This window comes from Stegodyphus dumicola, chromosome X2 (genome assembly GCF_044657685.1).
Source record: "Stegodyphus dumicola isolate Sdum_Otavi_A_Nest chromosome X2, ASM4465768v1".
NCBI lineage: Eukaryota > Metazoa > Arthropoda > Arachnida > Araneae > Eresidae > Stegodyphus > Stegodyphus dumicola.
Genome location: NC_140781.1, coordinates 17,175,137 through 17,202,727, shown reverse-complemented (window position 1 = coordinate 17,202,727; position 27,591 = coordinate 17,175,137). Strand labels below are relative to the sequence as shown.

The following is a 27,591-nucleotide window of genomic DNA, read 5'->3' as shown; positions in this document are numbered from 1 at the left end:
TACTTAGCATTATCATTTAGAAATATATTCAAGTAAATTTACAATACAATTCAAAGTATGACTGGGCAAATATTTATGAGGATATATATATTTCACTAATACTCAAAATTCATTTTTTTCTCTTTTTAAAGAGCTAAGTTAATACCTTACTTTTCGATCGCTGAAATTTCACACCAACTTTAATTTGATAGAATTTCTGATAATAAGGTAACAGGATTTTTAACGTTAATAGTCTATAGTTCTAAGCGTTTATTAATTTAATTTACAGACGAAAAAATTAACATTAAGCACATTATCTGTGTCTTCTCCCTTTTCTACATTTATATAAAAAAGAAGGAAAGTCTGTATGTATCCTTTCTTTTGGGACTGAGCAATTCCAGTCTGCACTTTAGGTCTATATTTTATTTTATAAAGTAAACCTTCCCCAATCAAATAAAAGTATTGCAGTGCGTTTTAGCAGAAAATTATGAGAAAGAAATCTAACTTTGTAACAAAGCGAAAGTGAAAAAAAAAAAAAAAAATGCTTCTTACAAAATTGTATTATCTAATTACCTTGACTGGATATTCAGAAATGCTGTAACATGCGACAGTTAAAATCCGATATAAAACGCTTATATAATGCGCTATTTTGACGCAATTGTCATTATAAGACACTTCTCTCATATTTAATAACATTGCAATCATATAGAATGAATCTCATCCTTGAAATTTCCTACAGTTTGCCACTCTTTGATGTGTTAATCCACATTCCTGTCTCATCACCTTTGTGTTCAAAGTTAGAATAGAAAAATCATGGGTTAAAGACTCAGAAGATACTTGAATATCCAAATGATTAGACTTGTTAAAGCGAGTTTGAAATGCCCCATGCAGTTAATCATATTTAATGTTCGGAGCAAGCAAATCGTCTCAAATCTTCTAAATGTGTTTTTCCAGATGATGAGATGCTACTAATTTATGCAGAGAGCAACTGTAATACCAGAGTTGCAGTACTAAGCTATACAAGACAGAACTGCTTTACTAATATGTATTACATAAAATAATAAGCCATAAATTATTTCATAATAAGGTTGCTAATAACGAAATGACTGGAAAAGGAAAAATATCTTAACAGTTACACATTGTTGTTTATATTTCTGCCGTTATGAATTTGTCTTTCTAAACAGTTTTGAACAGAAGCGAGACGAACTAAAAATTTTCTAGAATTCGAACCTAATTCCTATAAGTTTCGCCCACCAGCGAAAAAGCCGCTGAATACTGGTAGTTCACCCTGGGTTCGAGTTCGGGGGCAGGGGCTGACATGCGCAACGTGGATACAAGCCAGTTTCCTTTAGAAACTCCTTCACTAAGTCATGCCTTCTCTTAGGCAGGTAGACCTATTGTGGTTTGCTGTAACCAAAATAAATCAAACCAAATCCTAGAAAGTTTCCGAATTTCTAAAAAATCTTACGAATCTCGAATTTCTCTAACCTTTCATGTAAAAATAATAAATATACATTTCAAGTCTACCTCTGCAAAGCAAACGTGTGTAATGTTTGCTGCTGATGCATATATGACACTTCCGTACTGAACGGTTTAAATAAAAGCAAAGTAAAAATAATGATGGGGATTAATACATCAAAGAATGCGCTTCTTTAACTTGTTCTTCACTAAATTGTATTGCCTAGAGGGTGCCAAACTTTCTCATTATAATTCTAATTCATTGTACCTTGATGGATTAAATTTCAACGGAAGATCCAATGACGCGAAAGCCCCCGAGCGGTAAAGGTCATTGAGCACTGCTAGTTTGATCTGGGTTCGATTCCAGGTCAAAGGGCTAGCTGGATGGATGTTTTCGAGGTTTTTTCCATGAGTTCTAGTCAGATACCCTTATAAAAATCCTCTCCGAAAGCATCCCTTTCCTTAAAAAAGCAACTCTTGCCTTTTGTTGAAATCAAATGAACAAAAACAAATTTAGTAACTTGTAGTCATTACAGTTTATTTAATGCTTAAAGACTCGGACAGTTTTAATGGAAGTAAAATTTGTAATCTGCGTATGAGAAAAAAATACAGTTTTTATAAAAGCACATGTATGTGTAAAAAAACCTAGAAACGAAATAAGAAAAATAAATTATAGGAGCTGCATAATTAAAGTTCATGACTCTTGCCGTTCCTTTTCCAAATATAATTTCTTAAAATACACTGCTGGCTATTACAATTGCTACACCAGGGAGAAAAGGAAATCGCAAAATCGTATTTATTTTACATATATGAAATGGGAGGAAGATCTGATTAAAGTTGCAGATGGATTAAGTGACAGAATTCAGGACACATCCGAGCTATCACCTCTGGCAGCGACAACAGCTGTAAGACGGCTGAGCATCGAGACCAGCTGATCCTAGATGACGGACACGGATACCTCATTCCAAGCGGCTTTCAGCTCTATGCCATACTCCGGAAACCCTTTCAAAATTTACGACGGGATTCGAGGATTAAAATGTTCCATCTCTAGTTTTTATAAATATTATTGGTGCAATCTTATTGTGCATTTAGCAAAACTGCGTGCTAAATGATTTCATGCCATAAAAAGCAACAAAACTCCAGAAAACTGAATTATATTATAATCACTTTCTTCCACATACACGCATTATTTTCTTATTATAGCTACATTCATCTTGGTTACAGCATTTGTAAGGTCTCTGGAAATGGAGGCTGAGTTAAAAAGTCTATTTTATTCTTGTTTACGAGTTTCATTCATTTCGAAGAAAGGAGAAGGACAAGGTTATTCAGCACATTTTTCTCACAGCAGGTAATTCCATTCGTTTCACGCAAGGTTATTTTGCGCTTCACTAACTCGTTCTGATGAGGTGCAAAAGAGCTTAAATCAAAACAGCTGATGTAATTCAGTTGGACTGAATTGCCCAAGCAGCATGGCGCCTAAATTTACATAATCTCTCTGTAGTGCTTATTGCCTAGTTGACTCATCTTAGTTAAAAACTGTGTGTTAATCTCTTAGAGGAGAAGACGGTTTTCAAATATTTCGGTAGGCATCTTTTCAGATATTTTAAACTCATTTGACATCAGATATCTTAAACTTTACGCGAATACTATAGTCAGAAAATTATACACCTATGCATTTATGTCAGTAAGTGTGCACGTAAGCCTGTATGTATACATGTATTTATATATGTAAGCATTCATTTATATATATGTATAAAATAACATAAACAAATGTAAGGAAGGACTATAAAGAATCCTACGCCTAGGCTGCAATGATTTAATTAAGCATAATCACGAGAATGAAAGAGTATTTATTGACTTTATATTTCAAAGTAAAATTAAGAAAGCCAATAAAGAAAACTAAGAATTACATTTTGCAGTCTACATAAAATTCCAGTTTATAAAGTCGTAATTTTAAAGTAATACTTAAAAGCAATAGAAAAATTAAAAGTTTTTGAAATTTTTTTTAAAGTTTAAAAGTTTTAGAAATTTTGTTTTTAAAGTACTTGAAGTAGTAAAAGGAAAAGCGGCAGATGGAAAAAAATGCTTTGATTCATCTTAGTTAAAAACTGTGTGTTAATCTCTTAGAGGAGAAGACGGCTTTCAAATATTTCGCTAGGCATTTTTTCAGATATTTTAAACTCATTTTTATCTTTCTACATGAATACTATAATCCGAAAATCATACACCTATGCATTTATGTCAGTATGTGTGCATGTATGCACGTAAGCCTGTATGTATACATGTATTTATATATGTAAGCATTCATGTATATATATGTATAAAATAACCTGAATATGAAGAAAACTGAGATGCAAAAATTGCTAATAATAATCATAGCCATATAAGGAAAATTACCTAAAAATGAACAATTGAAAGGATAGCGAAACAATACTGACTCTTCAGGGGAATCAGCTTATTTCACACTCTTTCCAATCGTTCAGATATCGTGTTTCGTCCTTGCTATGCATAGGCAAATAAAAATAGATATGAAATTAAAAGTAAATATTTAATTCCCCAAATTTAGCAAACTCATATGCATATCAAGAATTCTCTTACACGATGTAAATCAATTTTAAATTATTTAGAACGTTATGTAAAAATTTGCATTATCATGTTTTATTATGCATTTTTACATGTTTCGTTCACATTATTGATTTGATACTTGCGTTTTGTTCTAACGGCTTTTTAGCATTTAAATAATGCATTTCATTTTATATGTTTACTACAGCTTATAAGAAATATGATACTGAATATCCTTCCAGCAGCAATCTAAGAAAATTTAAAGTGAAAAAATCGAAACACAATCGTTGTTCAACAATCAATATTTGCGAAAACCGCAAATAAAACGAAAGTTGCTACGACTGCATCATTTAAGGCTTCATCTTGCAAAACTCCAGTTTTTTCATAAGAAACTATGTGAAGCAACCAGTTTCTTTCTCTGGTATTTAAAATACGAATTTTGGTCAATGATTAAAATTAATTAACCAAAAAATAAGCATTTAGCAAAACAAGTATTAGTACAACTGCGCAGACTTTAAATCATACGACTTGCTTTACCTTGATACATTTGTCTCAGTGTCTTTAGACTTGCAATATCTGTATCACTGTCCTCTTTAGACTGTACCATTGTCTCATTGTCTCATTATTTAACATTCTGAAATACAAAGACATACTGCAGAAATCACGAGTAAACAATTTGCATCTCTCCAGATTGTAATGACGCTGTCCACAACCTGCATGCAACTGCAAGTTTCATTTACGACTGCTGAACTGATTATCAAGAAGCCAGAAAATTACCGATTAATTTTTGTATTTTTAATCTGAAAACAATTTTTTACTGAGATTAGAATTTTATCCTAGTGCAGAATTTCTCAAGTTTAAAATTAAAGTACGTAGTATCATAAATTAATTTTTTTCTGCTCCGAAATACAGCTTAATATTAATTATGCAATAAATTATTACAGGTCGGATCATAACTTCATGAAACACTGTCATTTTTAATTAATGCATTTTAATACGGGAAAGGAAATTAAGCAAATAAATTTGTTAATTTCAAACAGCGTGCTGCAAATAGCGTCTCCTATATTCTGTTAAAGCTCCCTAGAGTTACGAGAACTACACCTAAAAAACAGGTACATAATTAAAGCATGAAAATTTTTTACTGGTATAAAAAATTTACCAGAAAGGATTTCCTAATTTGAGCTCGGTAGCTTCCTGATTCTAATGCATAAATTATAACAACTTAGGATTTAATAAATAATCAATAACTTAGGATTTTCCAATGCTTATAATACTGAAAGCAATTGCATTTAATTTCTAACGAATACAAGGGGTAGAAATTAAATTTTCGGGCCTAATGAAATGTTTTTCCTACCTATTTATCTTTACTTGCTAAAGTCGGGTATTAGGAAACAGTGAACTGAAAAACTGTAAAAATTAAAAACTTGAAGAAATGTGATTCAACTAAATTTTATTTATGTATTTATTTATTGTTTTAGTTTTCAGAATAACAACCCAGCAAACCTGTTTAGATATGCCGTAAAAGATTTTCAGTAATTTCTTGGTTTAAAATCCTTGACGGGATTTTTATAGACACGCTAGTCAGCAGTGCCATCACAGAGTCATGCTTTTACCCATAAAATTTCACATTTAAAACTTTTTCTTTTTTTCCTACTAATTTAAATGCAGGAATTTTGCATAACTCAGTGCAAATGCTGAAATTCTTTGCAGCACTGTGTTTACTCTAATCTATTCAATGTCTTTCCTCGTATTTCGTGTCCCCAATGTTTTCCTGTGGTGCCGATTATTCACCGAAACTAATTTCTTTCCAGAAACGTAGAAAACAAGTTTTGTTTTTAATCTTTAAAGTCTATGAGCGCATCTAATCATATTTCTTTCATTCTTTTATTCACACTTTTATTTACTTTTTTTTTCATATGTAAAGAAATGCTGTAAGCAAAGTGTAATTCTTTATGTTGTTCCAAAATGTATGGCTTCATTGTTTCCAGTTCACAAATAATATCGCCTAAATGCTGTTTAGCAAAGAAAGGAAAGCACAGAAAATATCAAATAAATACGGAAATTGAGAAAAGTAGAATTCTAACAAAAAAGAGGTAAAAATCTCTTTCTTGTCTTCTTTTCATCCTTTGCCATCCAGCCATCTAATCCTCCACGGAGAAGACAACGGCGCAAAACCAAAAAGCGGAGAAAATCGGAACCGGAATCGCACATTAATGCAAAGACACGTATTATTGCTTCAACGCAACCGGCTCAAAAGCCTGGCTTCAAAACTGGCGCTGCGCCTCAAGGCAAAGTCCAACCCAACGAGCTTCACTTTTCTGTTTGTTTTTACCATTTAAGTTAACAATCTAATCCTAGTTACGCCCAAAGATGAAACGGACGACTCTGTTTTAGTTCTTGCCAAACACTGAGAAAACGTGCTTTTTCCTGGAGAATGGAAAAAAAAAAGTAGGAAAAAAAAAAAAAAAAAAAAAAAATACCCCATAAGAGCAAACCGTCTGGATTTGTGGGGACCTTTAAGGTAAGTCTGAGCCAAGGTGAAATATGGCTGATTATATGCTTACATTCTCATATAATAACCTCAGAAATTGAGACACTTTTCTTTGCTTTTTCTACTTTACGTAATCACACCATAGAAATATCAGGTCCCGGCAAACCACAATTCTTGGGAAATGTGACGCAAGAAGCTCTGATTATTGAATATATTTATTTCCTTAATACTTATAAGCATGCAACTTATATTTGCTATCGTATTTTAAACAATGCAATGGATTTCAATGAAAGGAATCAATCTGTTCAATGCTAGTTCAGTCTTGCAAAGTGAATTTATACACGAGAATAGTCTGCACATATGAAAATTTCTATTTTTGTTTCGAAGTTGTTGACTTGAGAGAGGCGGAATTCCCAGAGAAATGACGAAATGGTTTCAAATTTATTGTCTCAGTGGTTGCTCCATGTCGCTAATTTAAACAAACAGCATTTAACTATCTGAAATATTTAATTCCAGATTACTAAAGGCATTTTTTCTAATAAAAGAATGACATCTTAGTCTTTAGAATACTTCTGTCAGGACTATCTGAAAGTAAAGTTAATTTCTATTTCACCTTCCAAATTAAATTATCGGTGCTTAGGAGTTGAAAGGCGAATTATCACAGTTCCTGAGCTCAAGGCCCTACCTCTGTTGAAGAAAACTTTCACAAATGACAGGACTCATGAATTCCCGCAAGGCTATATAAGCATTCTGTAACAAATGTTGTCAGGCATTTTTTTCCTGCTTAACGCATGTCTTCGTGGTGGAACTGGAAGCAAGTCCGGCTAGTAATCGAGAAGTCCGGAGTTCGAATCCCGGCGAGGGCATTGCACATTTTTAAAGTCTCCTCCTGCGAAATAAACCGCGTAATGGTCTTTATATAGTCCGCAATAAATCTCAACACAGTTGCGAAGACTAAAAAGCTGTCAGACTGGTACAAGTAAGTGACAATTAGAAATTTAAACACAAAAGAGTATGCGAATACCTTTAAGTAACAGATTCATTAAGAATATCCCAGAGGCGATATATTATTGGCTTGAGAGAAGGTGAGATTACTCCGACAAGACCAAGTTAACTGTTTTAGCGGCTATTCCTCATAATTTCTTTAATCTACTTTTAGAGACGAAAATAGACCAAATGGTAATATTTACTGATAAATAATGCAATCTATTTTAACACATAAATAAACATCACTGTTTTTATGATATTCATAAAATTTACTTCTTCTTTTCCTATTTATTCAATTTTAGGCTACAAATTAATTAATTAATGTCTTACTAAAATGTCTATTAAGTGATTATTTAAGGCAGACAGTCTTTGATTACAGTGGTAAAAGAGGTGTGCATATTACACTTTATAAAGCATCGCGAATGGATGAAGTAGTGAACACTTTTCAAGAAAAATACTTAAGCCCAGAAAAGCCTTTTTCGTTCTCATTAAGGTATATGTCATGTATAGAACAATTAACGCCATGTATGTAACAAATGTCATTCGCATGCGAATGAGCTTTAAACGGGAAAGGATACTTTCGCGACAGAACCCTTTTACTTTGCTTTTAAGATTTCAGCTTACTATACGTAGAGTTCTATTTTAATTTAAAAACAAAATATGCTGTTCTAGGGTTTACGTTACGATCGGCTACGTAGCTGACATTTTATTCAGCTTTTATAATGCATTCAGTTATCTGTGTATATTAGAGCTATTGACTTCAGGAAGCGATAACGCGCGTCTAACATGTACAGAAAAATTTTTAAATATTCTTGCTGATCAAGAACTTTAAAAATATGTACTTTTACCGTTCACGCAAAAATGATTTGATTTATATGAAATTCAAACATGGATGGAGTTATAAAATTTTTTCTGGGCAAAGAAATTCTTCGAATTTCAAATAAATGAAAATTATAGCAAGAAATGCTATAGTTTCTTGAAAGTTCAAGAATGAAGTTCAAAAAATGCTATAGTTTCTTGAAAGTTCAAGAATGAAGTTCAAGAAATGCTATAATTTCAAGAAATGCTATAGTTTCAAGAAATGCTATAGAAATGAGATAAATTCTGCAATTTAAAAATTGGAAACGTTAATATAAATTAAGACAAATGATGATAAATTCAAAGTATTCAAAATTAACTATGCTTATGTTGAAAAACCACAAAAGATTAATTCAGCAACTTCATTAAGCTACGCGTGTTTTGTTATGTTAACAAGGCACCTTCCTAAATGTCCGCATAATAAACGATTGGTAGAATTTTACTACCTAATACACAAAAAACAAACAAAAATAAAATTAAAAAATTAAAATTTTGAAAGAGCCATAAAGCAAACATCAGATATTTCATAAGCAAAGTGTTGAATTCCCTGTGAATTGATAAATTGCTTTTAATTTATTTCCTTGTTTTTAAGATCTTTAAAAAGAGAAAGGACTATATGCTAATAAAACGACAAATTTCTGGAACACTGTTTTATTAAACCAGTCCGCCAATGAAGTTTTCTTTTCTAAAGTACAGGGGAAAATGCTTCTTGGCACGATTTTCTTCTCCTTAAATGAAAACAAAAAATCATCAACACATAGACTTAAATTAAAATGTGCACGTGCAACAAGAGTACCATGACATTAAAATTAGGGGACGACACCTTGTCCATACGCCTACGTAGCGGTCCAGCCGTTCTAAGAGATATAATAGCCTTCCATAAAAGCAGCAGGGTAGAGCGGCTTGTCAAAGGACTTGGGACTTACATGCTTTGCGTCGGAAGTACTTCGTAACACCGAAGTTCATTGTGAAAGCGCAATTTTTGCACCTCTTTTTTTATGGTCTCTTTGGAAACGGTTTTGCGTCATGATGTAATAAACTAGCAGGTGGCATTGTCTTGGGTACATAGCATGGCATTTATTGCAGGTGCATATATTGAGAATATTGCGAGAGAAAAATTAAAGTAGGTAAAAAACTGAAGTCCAGAAAAATATGTTAGTTTTCATATGTTAAAAACAAAATACTTAAGGTTTGCTACAATGGATTTTATAGCACTACTTTTAACGTGCTTTGTTTTGAAAATATTCGTGAAAAGAAGCGAATGCCATCTACACCAAATATAATTAAAGGAGGTCTTATCAATGTGCCAACCACACGAGACTAAAAAACAATAGCCCACTTTAAGAGCCTAAGGAAATTCAACACAGGAAATGCTAAAAAAACTGCAAACTTCACATCTTTGCTTTTGCCATCGTCTTTTTTCTAAATTGATATGCAAGGTGCGCCAATAAAGCAACCGGAAAATTTCTTATAAACAAGAGGAATATTACTAACCTTCAAATAAATTATTCTTCCCCAAAACAATCCCTAAAGAGTCTGTTTAGTACTAATTATTTTTACAATTAGTACATGTAATACAATTTTTCCAAAGCTTTTCGAAACACTGCTTATAGGTGTTGGAATTAACTTTTTGCAAAATACGTGCAACATTTGATTTAATATTCGAGACGTTTTTAAATCATTCTTAAATCAATCTTCCATGACAATCTCTAGCTCCGAATAAAGGAAAAAATCAGTTGGCGATAAACTGGGAGAATATGGTAAGTGATTTATCACTGAATTGAACTGTTAGCAAGATACTCTTATACAGACAATGCTGTGTATGGGCTTGCATTACCGTGTAAAAAGAAACCATTTCCCAAAATGAAACAGTTCCTTCTTACCTCGCTCTCTCCTGCTTCTTAATCGAAAAAGCAACTCGTTATAAAAATGCTGATTAATTGATTGATTTTCATGAGCAAATTCATGGTGAATAAGTCCTTTGCAATAAAAAAGTGCAGTTAGTATCATATTAGTCCTTTGATTTCGACAACTTTTTTTTTTACACTTTTTGCCTACGGCTTGACTTCGAAAAGTAGAATTTAATAGTAACCTCTCAACTTTTTTAAAAGGAGGAACTTTGTTACACGTCTTCTTCGAAAGGTGTGAAAACCCCCTTTGGTGTCTGTGAGGAATGGAAAACACTTTTTGTGCAATTCGCTTTACGGGGTCATAAAACTGCTCGTTGAGATGGAACATCCTCACTCCTCTTTCCTGTAATTAGTGAGCATTCACACGAGAGACTTTGCAGTCACAAGTGGCATGAGCCGAGATTCGTTGCTACGTAACCAGACCTTACTACGACACAGAATCTAGTACAAAGATTTTGTCTAAATGTTCTAATTGTTCAACTTTATGCCAACATGCTACTAGGGTCGACTAATCACAACGAAGGAATTCCGAGCTGACATTCAGTCAACGAAATCACCGAGTCAACTGCATATTCAGCATGCGCAACTTTACCTTTTCTGTGGCTTAAACCCGTATAGTTGTACGTATAGTTGTTTCAAGAATAGATGTAATTCATTCTTGAACAATTCCGTCTTTAGGAATGAAAATGGATGCAATTCCAGGTCGATTAAATCAATTATTATTTTTATTTAATCGTATGGGGTTGTTTGTAGGTCAATGTTCAGAAATTTGTGGAGCAAATCATAGATTTATACCTATTATGATTTCTATTATTCCTCGGTTAGAATTTTTAATAGGATGAATGTAATATAGTGACCGAATAAAGGTGTTAGTCTCTTAAATTAATTATGAATAAAATAGTTAAAAATAATATTAGTTTGTCAAACTAAAGTTAAAGGGAACTTTACCAACTGTGGCTTAAACCCCAGGTGTGGACAGTGTTAACTTTTTTTTTTTTTTTTCCTCCTGTTAGGTCAATGACAATAATGGTGACTAGGTCATGCTTCCTTAGGAAAAATACTTCAAAATCTAAAATTATTCATAATAAAAATACTTATTCAATAAATTTATAAAACAAAAGTCAAGAAATTAAAGTTTAAGAAATAGGCTTGGAAAAAAACTCAGGTTGATTTACTAGTTTTCAGATATGTAACTGAAACAAAATTTGTCGACGTATAAAACGATTAAAACGAATCGGGAATGCGAAGCTTGGGAATGTACATCGGAGATGATCAAGTCTCATTTTAATGTAAAAAATTAATCAGCAGAATTCACAAGGAATTTGGTCTAAAATAAAATAAATGAAGTTATGGTGGAATTATTATTAAAATATATTTTGAGAATGAACCAGAAAGAAAAGTTAAGTAGTGGAGATAAAGAATTTTACGAATTCAGTCAGAAATATAACATTAATATATTGTGCATTAAAACTTTTGACATTGTAATGGCTTGCTGCTGGTGACAGGTCGACTTTTGTTCAACTCTGCACCAGTATTGAAGAGCAGCACCTCTAGGGACGGATCCAACAGTCTCCTATCCTTCTCCTCTTAACACCAGTTTTTCAGAAGCACTTTTGGCTGGATAGTATTGTACGTGTCTCATGCCGCAACGATATGACTATATACATTTACAATTTTACTCATGACTATATACATTTACAAACATCCCTGTCTTCTCTGGGATTCGAACTTGAGCCCAAAGTAATGACAAGCGGCTCTCTTATCACCATGACAGCAGAGAGGCTGTTACAATTTCGAGTAACGTAATATAGTTAAATGGGTCTTAAATGAAGTTTTGGAATAAGGAACTCATGATATCGAAAGTTTTAACTCTAGCTTGAAAAATTGGACACTACATCTACATTTATTCTCTGAGTAATCAATTTCTTTCATTTCCCTCTCAACCATGTATAACAAAGTAATTTAAATAACATTTTACTTCGATATAAATTCCATTTTCCATGTTTTAAATTTAGCTTTTTCTCTTAGCTGATTCTGTATGTTATTTCATACTATCATAATTGATAAAGATATGTTTCAAAATGGTACTGGTGGCGTCTTTCAATATTTCATTTCTTATTATTACATAGCTTTTAATAACGGTTTAAATAACGGTTATTATAGAGAATGCAAAAATTTCAAGAATTTCTTTATTAAAAAATATATAACATTACTCCAGAAATCATTACTTTATAGCATGCATTTCAAAGTACAACATAAACAAACTGATTTTTTTCTGTTTGAAGCATTTGTCAAAAATGTATGAAATGTTGAGGATTCTAGCTAGTAAATATTAAATTTTCAATTTAATATTAAATTGTCTCGCTGGTTATTCTCTCCGGAATGCATTTACCAATTCAAAAATATAAAAATACGTAAATTTTTCTCGAGATAAATGCAAAGACATTTGCACTCGTAGAGAAGGGAGAAAAGTAGGGTGATAAATTTTGAGTGAATTCAGACTTTTTTATTAGAGATCTTCAATGTATTTTGAGAGATCCGTGTCAAATTTTCTCGAAAGTTGTATAAATTTTCTGTAAAACCAGAAGTCAATATTACCTAATTAAAAAATGTATAGTGGCATTTAAGCTTTATTTTAGTAATATATATATATATATATATATATATATATTATAAAACGATATGTAATTAAAATTAGCTTCCTCAAAGTCTCTCATTCATAGTAAACAATCAAGAGTGGTTAGAAAATTTGAGAAATTGACTCACCAGTGGCCGTTATGTCCGCCGTTGCCACCTCATGTTGATGGCTGAAAAAGGAATGAAGCATTAATCATAACTGCAGGAATCATGCAACAAAAGGGCAATATACACATTGAGAAGGAAAGGATTTAATGACATTAAAAATAAAACAAAATAAATTGAAAATATTGAAAAATAAGTCGATATTAAACGTATTAAACTCATAGTCACACTCTTCGTATAACATTTACTTACTTACCCCCAGCTGAGTTGCTGTACCACCTGTTATATGACTATCAGCATTTGTACTCAATTGGTGGAGCACTCTATTATCGTTAAGCCTAGCCAAAAATTAAATAAATTTGTAGCTGAATTTATGAACTTACTTCGGAAGATAGGTATTTGTGACCTGTGTATTTAAAGATACTCTATTAAGACTCTGACTGGGCTGAATGATTTTTTTTTTTTTATTTTTTTTTTTAGATTGCTTTTAGATTTTCGCAGTTCATTGCCAAGTAGTCTATGAGAGTTTTAAGTTTGTTTCGTAGTAGCTTACTTTTTTGGAGTTGTTTCAGCCATACCTGGGCATTTTCAGCTGAGTATCGCCGCAAATGTAGGTCTTTGGTGATTTCACACTCGAACATATAGTGATCGATGGTACCTGTTTAGCCGCATATGCATGAGTCTGTGTGGTGCAGTCCGAAGCGAAACAGATAGGCTGCAAAAGGGCCATGCGCCGTCTCGTCATTAGCTCGTCGCAGTTTCATAACTGAAAGATCAAACTCCCTACTCCATAGCATAAAAGTGGGAAATTTCCATGTTCCGCCACCCCGAAGATCGTGGCTGGAGCCTTTATGCAAGTCGGCGACTATTCACTTAGATCTTGACATGGGCGTCTCGGTAGGTTATGCTCTTCAATAATATCCTTTAATAAATAAATATTAAGCTGCATTCTTAATGGTATAAAGAGAAATTCATAAGGGTGGCGGGCACCCCTTGTGTTTTGGCGAACAATAGCCAACTTGTAAAAAGGTGCTATCCGCCTTTATTCAAGTCGGTAACTATTCACTTAGGCACATGGCGTCCGGACATCTTAATGAAGGTTGTATTCTTCATGCTGAACTTCATAAGGATGCTGTGCACTCCTTGTGTCTCGGGGAATAATGGCTAACTTGCGAGATCTGTCACTTCTGTGTAAGTTGGCCGCGCTGGTCATATCAGCCCCATCCACCCTTGCAAATAACATAATACAAAATACTGCTAGTCAATCTTTTTCGTTCCTTCTGTTTTTCGATTTGTATGTTTGTCATAGTTATGGCTTCCTTTAATACGGTGTGTATTTTCCTTTAATATAGCATTTGATCTGTTTGCTGCTTCGTATATCTTTTATTAATACGACTTCTAGGCTAATTCTATTACTATGTAAATCTTATTAACGGAAAGAGGTTGATTTAGACATAGGGTTAAGTTAGATGATTGAATACTATTAACTGAAAATCATTTTAAATTGCTAAGCATTTAAAAATAGTTTTATAATATAAAGGGGAGAAATTTAACTTGATTTCATTCGATTTCATCATAGTTTCGATTTGATTACAGAATTATATTTGCAAACTCATCCTAAAATAACTATCTATAATTTTATCTGATAAAATAAAAAGGCTGTATGGTTAAGATAAATCAGCTTCTATTGTGTTTAATATTTTTCATTTATCTTTAAATGTTTTGGGGAAATCACAGCTAGAAGAACAACCAGAACGTTTTTCCTGAGTAAATAAAATGTTGCTTATTCCTCAGCTGCTAAGCCCACACCAGCGGCTGAGTGGTAAAACTCCGAACACTGGTCCGAGATACGAATCACGTGAAAGGGATGGCTGCATTGGACGTTTTTGTACTTTTCCCCATATGTAACGTGTATACCATCCAGTTTTCCTTAGAAAACCGTCGACGAAAGCATCTTTTCCCTTAGGCAGATAACCCTCCAGTGCTTTACCGTAATCAAATACACACATCTCAGCTGCTAAATTTTACAAGGAAAAATTAAATTTCACAAACAAAGGATTCATAATTTGAATTTCAATCGAAATTACCTGTTGCTCAAAAGCGATTAAAGCAACAATAATATGAATCTTTTTAGAAGTTCTTAGAGTAAACCAATTGGGAAAAAGTAACAATATTAGTATAATATGAATATTAAGCCTGTGATGTTTAAGTTTTGATGCGTTGGAAATACCATCTTTTTTTTTTAAAAAAAAAGGCATTTTAATATTACCCGCTATTCAGCAATAAAAATCAACGGCAATTCGCACTTTAGCAGAGAAGTGAATCACGGAGCTAAAGCTCGGGCTTTAATTGAGAGAAAAGCATTCGAAAAGAGGATGGAAACGAAGGAAAATGTGTCCCATTAACAATACAGGAGGTTAATATTTATTTGCCATTGATACCGCGCCACTCCTTAATTATTTGGGGCATCCGTTCGGCTAATATTTGCAGTGCAGAGGAAGCAGAGGGATGTTATCAAGAGGTGCTGCATTCCAAACAAGCGCGTTATAACAATGCAAACACATATTTCATTGTTTGATGTGTTGGCTCAACACGTTGCAGACTGACGCTCGATCAAGTCTCTTTGAGTAGTGAGGCAAATATTTTCCAAGCTCTAGTGCGCCACACTCTGTATAAATGTGGTGGGGCCTCAAGGCGAAGAGCACATTTTAACACACATTGCCACGCGAGTGTTATCCGTACTTACCTTTTCCTCAGGGTTTTTTTATAGATCTAATCGGATAAGATTTAATAGTGATACCGCAAAGGGGTAAGTAACGGAACCTTTTTTCTCCCAAGAAATTGCAAATTATTCTTCGTTCTTATGCTAAACTCTTTCATTCATTGTGCCTCTTTTTGTGCTATTTCTTCATTTTATTTCACTTTAATTCAAAAGAAGCTCAGTTTTATTTATTTGCAGTGAGATAAATATTGATAAATTTAGAAAAATAAATCATTTTGATTGTTACAATGCTGAAAATAAACATAGTACTGACATCAAGTTAAACTAATTGTAAAGTTTAATCAGTGAGGTTAGAGCTGATTTAAATCCTAAACATAAATGACAGTCGTTGATTTTAAAAACCTGAAATTCTGCAAGTACATACCAGATGATTGCTTTTGCAGAAAGTTCAATTAGTCAATCTGGATTTTTTAGAAGTATGCAATCCATAATCTTCCTTAACTATATGAAGGATTCAGAAATACATTTAAGTATAATTGTCTTAGGATAACTACTCACTGTACAAATTATATAAATATTTTTTGATGCTTAGTAATTTAGTTTTATTTTGATCTTCTCAATATTTGACGTGCTTGAATGGGGAGTTTTAAGAAAAATTAAGATATTTAAGTATCAGGTTAGAGTATCACAGACTTAGGGGATTGAGGCTTTTAAATCAGGTAGAATTGAGAATTCTGTTGAGAATTAACCTACTTAATTGAGTTAAATTATCGCAGATTATTTGTTTTATGAGGTTAAATAAAAGCAAGAATTTGCATCTTTAACACTTGCCTTAAAAAAAAAAAAAAAAAAAAAAAAAAAAAAGAATTAGCCATCTGCCTTAAATTTTTTAGCTACCGAACATAATTATTCATCAAATAATGTTATTTTACGACACTGTATGCCATTCAGCAGAAAATGAGAGCAATTCATTTACTCTAATTTTGTAACTTTGAACTTGATACTTAGAATAGGAATGGGGTGTGCAGGATACTTAGTGTGCAGGACAGCAAACAAGCTTAAAAGAGTTTTATATACTACAATATACTTTATAAGAAATTTCTCCCCCCCCCCTTCTTGGCGAGCCTTCGTGGTGTAGTGGTCTGCCTGCTGAGGCCGGTATTTCTGAGGTCCGTGGTTCGATTCCCGGCAAAGGCGGTTGCATATTTTTCATCTTGCCTGCTTCCAAAAAAAATTCTAATGTCTCTACAACTTTACAAGAAATTCATTTGCTTCGGAATACTATTACCTTTAAACTGGTAAAGAAGATAGCTATTATAAATAACAATCCATACACTAAAAGCAAAACTCTTAAGTAAGTTTTACATTGTTTAAACTCCGGAGATAAGAGTATATTTAATCCCCATGAACGCATCTAACATGATTTTATAAAATGGCTATATTTTTCACCGATTGGATTAAAATATTATATTACATATCCTTTTCGAACTTACCAAAACTGATGTTATGTTTCACTTTGGTGTTTTCAATTCGGGAACTGATTTGTTTCTGTTATCCATATGATCAGACACGAGATTATCTCTCTTAACTGATACGTAAGCTTTAAAATTTTGTCCACAAATTCAAGGACCTTATGTAACTGTTACAAATGTAAAATATCTATTCACAAATATTTTAGTTCTTGTTGTTACCAATTTCACTTGTCTGATAATGGCCAGCCCATGACCACGCCTTTTTCATCGTGGCAAGAAGTCAAATGAACCTGTCGTTGGCAAGAGCCTTGGTGACAGCTCGACTTTAGCTAAGCTCCGCCCCCCAGTTTTGAAAGAAAGCACTCCAGGGGATCGGGTCCTAGAACCTCTCATCCCTCTTCCACTACCGCTCACATCTCGAGGGAACTTTCGACTCACCGCATACTTACAGTGCCCACATGGCGCACAGACAATATACATTTACAAACATAAATACTCCAGGATTCAAACCCGGGCCGTTCGTTATGGTAGTCAGAGCCACTAACCACTATCCGGTTGGGCTGCACAAAAATTTTAGTTATATCTGATATGAAATCTCCCTTTCCAAAACTATTCTAGTAACATAAAACCGAAACTATGAAAACTACCTTTCTCATGCACGGATTAGACGCTAAACTCATATATGTCATATGTACTGAAACTCATACGTGAATTTCCCTGAAATTTTGCATGCACTGAAATTCATAAATCAATCGCTATTACAGTTTCATGCCCTAAACCAGAGGCTGGCAATGAGGAGCCCGATGCCCAGTCCCAACGCGCCCGCGTCAAATTATTCTGCTTTATGCGCAATTTTGCAATTTATGGATTATGCTTGAATAATATATATTAAAACTATATTATCTTTACATCAGCCACTTTATTGCATCGCCAATGCTCGAAACGTTTCATAGTCGACTACAGCCGACTAAAGTCGGATTGACCCGACAGCGCTTCGCGGCATCGCGTGGTTGATGCACTTAACCGTAACCCTCCTTTTCGCAGTCGCCAGTACGTGCGGGTAGAAAGACTTAACGGGTGCAAAACAAGGCAACTGTCTACTTTGTCTGTCTGTGACAATTTTGATTAATTCGTAAGCATTCGTAAGCAATTTACGACTTTTAGACAGGCAGTTAAATCAATAAAAGATGAACTAAAAATTAACAAATTTGTAGTGAGTAAGTGCTTTATCGTTGCTTTCATGTCAGATTCGTTTACGTGCTCTCTAATCACCCAGGATGTTTTCTTACAGAGATTTGCTTACAAACTGATGACAGCGCACACAGTTATAGTTTTAATGAAGAAGGAGAGCATCAGTTTTGCTTTATAAATCGTAAAAGCAAATATATATATGTTTAGTACGCAACAAAAGTGAAGCAATTCCAAAGGAAAGTAACATTGAGAGACATTTTGAAACGGTGCATCCGAAGTTTGACCCAGAGTATGCTGAACTTTCTGAACTTCGAAGAAATATAATTTTATCAATAAAGTCATCGATTTCGAAGCAACGATCTCTTTTTACCAAATCGTTGGAAACATCAAAGGTAACAACAATTGCATCTAAGTCTCGCATATACTTGCTAAGAAAGAAAAGCCATATACGGATGGAGCAATAATAAAAGAAGCAATGTTGGAGTCTGCAGGCGTACTTTTGCAGATTTTAAAAATAAAAAAGAAATTGTTTGGTCATAAATGTCATGCTATTGTCAGCAAGAATTCTTACAAGCAGAATTGAAACAGTCGCAGGCCACATAGAAACCCAATCGATAAAAGATATAAACAAGTGTGCATTTAGCTCTTTATAACTGGACGAATCGAAAGATATAACATATACAGCACTGTTAGCATAAATGTCAAGATTAGCATAAGTGTCGATTTTAGCATAAAAGAAGATTCTTTAAAAAATTCTATCGCTTAAAGAGCGCACACGAGGGAAGGATTTATTTTGTGCAATAAAAACGTTTTTGATTTGCGCTAAAATACCGATTGAGAAATTATCTTCAGCAACAACTGACGGTGTTGCTCAAGATAATTATAATGTTGCCTTGCATAAAGCAATGAATTCAAATATTGAATTCATTGCTTTATGCCAATAAGATACATTTTTTCCAAATGTTAATGCATATCACTGCATTATACACCAGCAATCATTGTGTGCATTGTGTTCGTTGTCTGAGCAAGGGAAATATGCTTGAGCGATTTATCTATTTTTTACCACAAATACAAGAGTTTCGAACATCCCAAGGGAAAAACTACGAACAGCTGGAAGACAGAAACTGTTTAACAAATTTGGCTTTTTTGACTGATTTAACACTAAAACTTAATGAGCTAAGTTTGAAATTTCAGGGCAGGAATAATCATGTTGCTGATGTGATCAGCGTTATCAATAGCTTCAAGTCAGTGTTAAAATTGCATAGGTTTCATCTATTAAGCAAATCGATAGCGCATTTCCCCAGCACTAAAAAAAAAAAAAAAAAAAAAAAAAAAAAAGGGCAGAAAGTCTGAAAGAGCATAACGTTAATGTAGACTCACATCTCCAAATTGTGTCTGCATTGCAAACTGAATTTGATTCTAGATTTGTTGACTTTGCGAATTTAGAGACTATTTTAAAATTCTTTATAAATCCTTTTAATATTACTGATGGGAAAACACAACTACAACAATTTTTAACCATTTTCATCTTAACAGTATAGAAAACTTAGAAACAGTAAGCTTGCAAAATGATATTATTTTAAAAATCTTACAAAAATCTTACGAAACTAATAAGATATTTTGGAGCTTGGTAAACAGAAAACAGTATCTTATTTTAAAGTCACGTGTAGTAAAGATTAATTCATATTGCTCAAGTACCTATAATTGTGAGACTTCGTTTCCAAAACTAACTTATTTCATGTCAAAGTATGATTCAAAACTTACTGATTCGCTTTGAGATTATTATTTAAGAGCATGCAACTTAAACTATGTTATCGATTATAATATGTTAGCACACGAATTATAAACACAAATTTTACATTGACATATAAAAAAAATGCTTTCAAGAGTATTACTTATAAATATTTGTTATTTAGGCCAATAAAGTTATGTCTTTTAAACAGAACTAGTTTGCAATATGACGTTTGATGTTTGATTATGAAACTTGAATGAGTGGCTCCCGCTGAGAATTTTAAATTTTATTTTATGTCCTTGATTACCAAAAGGTTGCCGACCCCTGTCCGAAAATTTATAAATAAATTTCTCTTACATTTGTCATTCCCTGAAGTTTATAAATTAATCTCTTTTACTCTTTTAACGTCCTGACATTTATGAATTAATCTCCCTTATCAAAGATTTTCTGGGTTAAGAGAAGTGTTACTTTTAAATGTAATTATTAGAAAAACTAGCCATAAGGAAGAACTGTCACGACTATTCTGACGAATATTTACACATTTGTGAATTGAAAATTATTTTATGATCGCTCTTTTCAATTTTACTTTTTATTTTGGCTACAGAGTTAAATTAATTTTTTTGTTTCATAATAAATTATATTCTTCATTAAAAATGATCTCCAACCTTGTTTATTATTCCTTTCTTCCCTCCAGTTCATAACAAGATTTCATATTCTTTCCAAAAGCTTGAATTTGGAAGTTTCGATCCCGCTAATAAAAACAGTTCTTAGTTTTTTTTCTTCTCCCTCCCCCAGTTATTTGACAACGACAGTAAAGACTCTTATTCCAGATTTAAAGTATTCGAAAACTTAGGTAAATCATTACCGATAAGCTTATTCCGCTTTAGTCAAAGTACAGAAAATTGATTAAAAGAAGATTAAAAAATTCGATTGGAATTATGTTTAACAGAAATAAATTCATAAATCATCAACTGCATATCATTATTAATCTCTTAGATACGTCTTTAAATTTTTTTCTACCAAAATTATTAAAACGTTTTTTCGAATTTCGTATTGAATAACCATCAAGAATCTTTCATTTTAATGAGTAAATTAATATCTATTTGCCACTATTGATTGATTTTTACTCAATTAAATTTTTTACTTTGTTCATTTTTCCCTTCCTAGAGTAATGCTGCACAAAAAATGGGACAGTTCTATTTCTCCCTTTCTACTGGACAGATTGACAAAATTTAATTTGCTTTTTTCATGTTTCGAAAGCGCGACTTAGAATATATATCAGATTTATATATAGCGTAGTTCTAACATAGGTATTTTGACACAAAATTGGACTGTTTCTGAAATGACATACGGATTGTGTTTTTCATATTTCGATTCTATTACTCAAATTATGCCTAAATATTTTAAGTTTTGTAAATTTTGGTGGGAAACTTAAAAGATTTTAAATTTAAAAAATTATCTTGACACCCTTTTCTCAGTTTGCTTCAAGAATAATTCACTTGGCGAAATTCTTAATTTATAGTAACATATTTTCCTTTCCCTTTCATTGTGCACGAGCGGCAAAAAAAAAAAAAAAAAAAAAAAAAGTTGCATCGTTCATTCTTTCAAATGCAAAGTGCATAAGCCATATTTGGCATTATTATCTTTTATAACAAGTATGCCAAATTTCAAAATGTGAAGCGTTTTTTATCATAAATATATTTATATATATATTAAATACATAAATTTACGTATATCTTGGAAAATTTTTAATAAAAAAATTGATTTTTTTGCAGGTATGCCTAGAATTACACATATTTTAAAGTGATCGTAAAAAGTTATAAGTTGTTATTCAAAAATATTTCTGAAAAATTCATAAAACTACGAAAAAATACAAATTGCAAAAATGAATCAGAAAATATCTATGAATCATATTTGGATTAAATCTAAATTTTGAACCATGAAAGAAGAAATCAAGTAAGTTTAATAAAAAAAAAAGTTTGGTTTGGTTTGGTTTATTTAATTATAGCAAAGTGCACAAGGGTTATCTGCCTACGGGGAGGGATGCCTTCGTTGAGGACTTTCTAAGGGAAACTGGCTCGTATACACGTTACACATGGGGAAAACCACGAAAACGCCCATGCAGCCAGCCTGTTCGCGGGATTCGAACCTCGGACCAAACTACCAGTGTAATAAAAAAAAGGAGATATTAATAAAATTTATACCAAATTCAAGTTTTACAAAACTTAGCACTTCGGCGTAATTTTAGCAGTAGAATCGAAATATGAAAAAAACATCAATACGTAATTTCAGAAAAGTCCGATTTTGTGTCAAAATATATATGTTTGAAGAATGCTATGTAAATCTAATATATAACTTATGTCGCGCTTTCGAAACCCAAGTTAAATTTCGTCAATCTGCCCAGTAGAACGAGAGATATAGAACTAAAGACAATATGTTTTTGGATGATGAAGATAATGAGAAGACTCATATTCTAAATGCAATGTTTAAACTCTAGTATTGATTAAGATTATCAACTGCTTAGAAATTAATTTTCTCACTGATTCAAAAAAGTTGATAACATATCTAATGAGAAATGAAAAATAATTATTCTTATTAATAAATTGAATTTTATTTAAATAAATACATTCATTGGATATATTCTAGCCTTTTATTTTTAATTTCTACATCCAGTTCGCTGGTGGTACTGAAATTAAGGGATACGACGTAACATTAGACAGAGACTCTCAGAAATACGATACCTCGAAGCCTTTTCAGGTAAAGCAGAAATTTTTTATATTTGCGAGCTTCATGATTGTTTTAGATGCATATAATATTGGACAATTAAATTTTAAAAATGAATTACTATAGTATTTTACGCAATTTAGACACTAGAGATTCAATTTACTGGAGATAGTATGCATGCTGCGAATGTGCCTATCTTAGATTTGTACTCACCGTCTGCAGCACAGTTCAACGCGAATTGTATGGGTGTGAAGCTAGGAATCTAAAACATATCTGAATTATAACTGCCAACCTGTACCATCAAATTTCAGTATTTTTGAATTTAGTTACATATACAGGAATGTAAGGCAATAGTGCGTTGCAGGTAATATTACACATCACTTGTTTTTCACATATGTAAGGCTGTGATAAGTTTGATCTAACTTCACTTCTGGGGAATTAAAAGAAAATGAGATATTTCAACGCAGTTCGCTGTTCTTATTTTTTATTTATTTATTTATTTTTATTTTTTTTTTATTCTTTGATCAGTTTTCTGTTTTTAAATCTTTTACTTATGATACTGTCTCTGCCTTCAAGGATTAGAAAGTAAATGCGTATTACTATAAACAACATCCGTGATAGCAAAATACGGTTGCCTAAATTGGAAATAGATGTTATCCCTAGCTTAATGAAAGGGAAATTTAAGGAACTCAAGCAATCGTGTGGGCAAAAATATTTGATTATAATTTATTTATTCGTTTTTTACAGTTGCCCAGAAAATTTATGGAAACTTGTCCTTAGGCGACAAAATACAGGAAAAAATCATATAGATAAGACTCAGTAACAGAACTAGAACTTAAACAATTAGGAACAAAAGGTTAAAATTCTGCGAAGAGAACTCATGGGATCTTGTGCCTCCCAATAGTGTTTGAAGAAAGAACCTTCTGTTAGCTGTTAGAGCGAGCAGAAAAGGAGGTGATTGCCATCTATGAAACCAAACAGGCAGAAAAGATACTCTGGGGCAGTTGAAATTTCCTGTCTTCTTCCAGTGTGTTGTCAAGCAGTCCTGCGTGACTGCCAGCCGGAACGCAGCCACTGTAATGAATGTCTCAAAAACCTTGTCCAAACTTTGATTTTAATGCCATTTTGAAGATTAAAAGTTGTTTTAAATGATGCTTTATTTGAAATGCATTGTGCTGTTTAGATAACATTCTTTGACCACTGCATCATAACGAAGTATGTTAGTGAAACAGAATCGACTTCATAGGAAATGCAATAGGATCTATTGCAGAACGATTCTGTTTGAGAAAACAAATACATATTGTAGTACTAATCGATATCCTTGAATTTTTAATCATGAAGCTGAGTTATCTTGATTGACTATAGCCTATAAAGTAGTGGAGGAAGGAGAAAGGACAAGAGCACTTGAGAAATCTGGGAATCCATGTTTTAGAATTAAAAGTGATGTCCAAATGGCCTCAAATTCGGGGCTCTGAAAATAAAAAATAAATAAAATTAGTTTTATGTTAAATGATTTTCTATCAACGTAACCTCAAATTTGAGTAATTCGGAAGCTATGACCTCGAATCTCCTTCGCTCATTAAAATAAGTATTATCCGCACAGTTACTGAACAGTTTAAACGCTCTCAATAATCAACGTATTTTATTGATAAACTAACTGCAAAAGAGAAACAAAGACGGTTTTTTATTTCAAGAACTCCCAGGGAAAATTAAGAATCTAGAATGAGATGGAAAAAAGGAACAAGAAAGAGCATTTCGGAATATCACAGTTAATTCCGAGAAAATGAAAATTATATCACCATTCCATACGTGAATTTGTGATTTTTTTCCTCTAATGCGATCATTACTTCGTGAGACTGGGAATTACACACAAATGATTACTTATTTTTTCTGATTTTTAATCTTTTTCCTTAAGGATTTATCAATTCTTAGATTTTCTCGATTTCCCTTCCACACACACACATATTAAAACTCCAGTCTTTTTTCATCATATTTAATAATATATATTTAATTTTGGTTGTTATGCAGTTGATTATGTGCATCTAGATTATTAGCTCATCAAATATGGTGCAAGGTTTCTAGTCAGCTTCAGCTGCGAAAAGGAAACATTAGCTTCCCAGACCTTGAAGCAGATTTTAATTAGGTATTTTTAATTACTATTATTACGGGTTAATAAACAGGTACAACATAAATTTTACGACAGCAGATATCGAATAAACTTGCATCTACATAATGAGGCATACGCCTTACAAATATGATTCTTAATTTATATCTTTCTTGTCATGAATGTCAGCTAAGTATAAAGGCTTAATCAAAATGCTTTGAATTAGTAGTTCTCAGAAATGAAAAAGTGATTGAAAATAGTGAACACTATGTTTGATCTACGTGCGAATCCCGGAGAACGGGTTGGCGTTGTCGGCATTTTCATGTATTTTTCCATGTGTAAATGGTATACGAGCAAATTTTCTTTAGAGAGTCCTCCCTGAGGACATGTCTTTCTCTATATAAATAAGCATCACCGATTTTCAATAATTAATTGATTATTAAATGATTTAGCCACTTAGAAACTATCGTATTTAAAGAATATATTTTATTCATTAACACAGAGTTCTAAAATAGAACTAATAAATAAATTAACAAAATGTTAATTTATTTATTTTTCTTTTCTTTGCAAAATGTTTTGTGAGATTAAAATTAATTTGACTCTCGGTTAAACTAGTAAAAGTTTTATTTATTATATTCGAGAATTAAAACTAAACTGAAATAGTGATTTTAAATGGAAGCTAATAATTTGGTAAATTGTTTCGATATCTGTCAATGAGAAACTTTTGTAAAAAATAAAAGAAGAAAAAGGGAAAGAACTACGACAAGAATTTTTTTAAATAAATTATGATTAGAAACTTAAAAGTAGACAAATCCCACATAGATAATTCATGTTACGATATAAAATAAAATAGAATTTTAGAAAAACTAAAATATTTAAAGAAAAATAATCAAAAATAATGTATAACTATCCCCTGAAGATTTAAAATATGACGACAATTGACTCATTAAACTTTAATTTAAAAAAAAAAAAATGTAGAAAAATCCTAAGCTCAAAGAGTAGGTATGTGTGTCTGTGTTACAGTGTCTTTTTCAACCATTAATTGACTGTTTGATTAAAATTGAACAATCATATAAAGGTTAAATAGAGGAGGGAGAAAGTTCGTTTCAATATAAACAAAGTGTCAGAATGATGTTGATTAGTATCCTAAGTGCCTAAGTATAAAAGACAAAATTCCTAATTTTTTTCAGAACTTTATGCTCGATTTTACTTTTATTCGCCTTATAATATCTATGAGGTTTACACTTTGCATTTATGTCATACACCTAATTTTATTTCATATCAGGTGCAGAATGTATACTGAATATATGTACAAAGCTACTAGTCATATGTATTCAAGATACATTTATTCTGAATACATACCTGTATTTACCACAACTAGAATTTGATTACATTATTTCATAAGATACAAGAAGTTGTCGCTAAAACTGAGCTAAGTATCATCTTTTATTCTTCTCTGTCCATTAGTTAAATTGCTTTCGTGTAAGTATTCAAACCGGATAACGATGTCTACTATCCATGCTTGAGCTCGTTGGTATAACTTAATATTTCTTAAGAGAAAATGTGCTTGAAATTGCTCAGTAGATGTAAAGGACGATTGCTGTGTATCATTTACCTCTTTACTTGCTAGCAGAACATTTTAATTATGGAAAGGCAATTAATGAAACACGTTAAGTGCGGTTGTGGTTATTTATTCAGAGTGAAATGCAATTTTGTACACTTCTTTCACAGTCTTTCAAAAAATCATTTGTTTCATCATGTCTTAGTTCTTAAGCAATTGTGAAAATCACGTTTTAAAACACAGTTTGCATTCCTGGTGATTAATAATGTATAAAAAGGAACATTTCGAAGAAATGTAAGAAACGATGATGATAGATGTAAAGGACGATTGCTGTGTATCATTTACCTCTTTACTTGCTAGCAGAACATTTTAATTATGGAAAGGCAATTAATGAAACACGTTAAGTGCGGTTGTGGTTATTTATTCAGAGTGAAATGCAATTTTGTACACTTCTTTCACAGTCTTTCAAAAAATCATTTGTTTCATCATGTCTTAGTTCTTAAGCAATTGTGAAAATCACGTTTTAAAACACAGTTTGCATTCCTGGTGATTAATAATGTATAAAAAGGAACATTTCGAAGAAATGAACATTATATCTGATAGAAAGCATTTCCAATTCAACGAAATTATTTGGGATAAAGCATAGCTTAGTTTAAGAAATGAAGGATTTGTTACGTTTTGAGTTTGCGTGCATGTAATTTGTAAGGGATATAAGTGTCCTTCAATCTATTAAATTTCCCACTTGCAATAATCAATTCATTAAAAGGTGATTGCTCACACAAAACTCAAATACAATTACTTACAGCTTTACGCATAAAACTTCTAAAATATCAACCCAGTTTTAATTCCGCTACAATGTAAATAAATTTTAACTAGGCATCTTTAATGAAACAAAGAACTTTTGGATGTTGATCGATATATTAAATGGGCAAAGCATTTTAAAACAGTTATAAAATAGTAATCCTTATTCTCTTTTATACCTCATATCCTGGAAAATATTTTATAAATTTTACGCCACCTACAGATGTGGTATCTACATTTATGGACAAAGGAATCTCTCAAGGATACAAGTTACTTTTTGTTACGACCCCTGAAATT

The 27,591-nt window shown here is 32.3% G+C and overlaps 1 long non-coding RNA gene across 2 annotated transcripts in view; it reads right to left on the bottom strand.

Moving 5' to 3' along the window:
- The window catches only part of LOC146992691 (uncharacterized), a 289,003-nt gene that overhangs the window by 15,490 nt on the left and 245,922 nt on the right, over window positions 1-27,591 (bottom strand). For both annotated transcript variants that reach the window (XR_015039048.1, XR_015039047.1), the window contains exon 3: window positions 13,012-13,052. This is a non-coding gene — a long non-coding RNA (uncharacterized LOC146992691). The remainder of the gene's footprint in view (window positions 1-13,011; window positions 13,053-27,591) is intronic.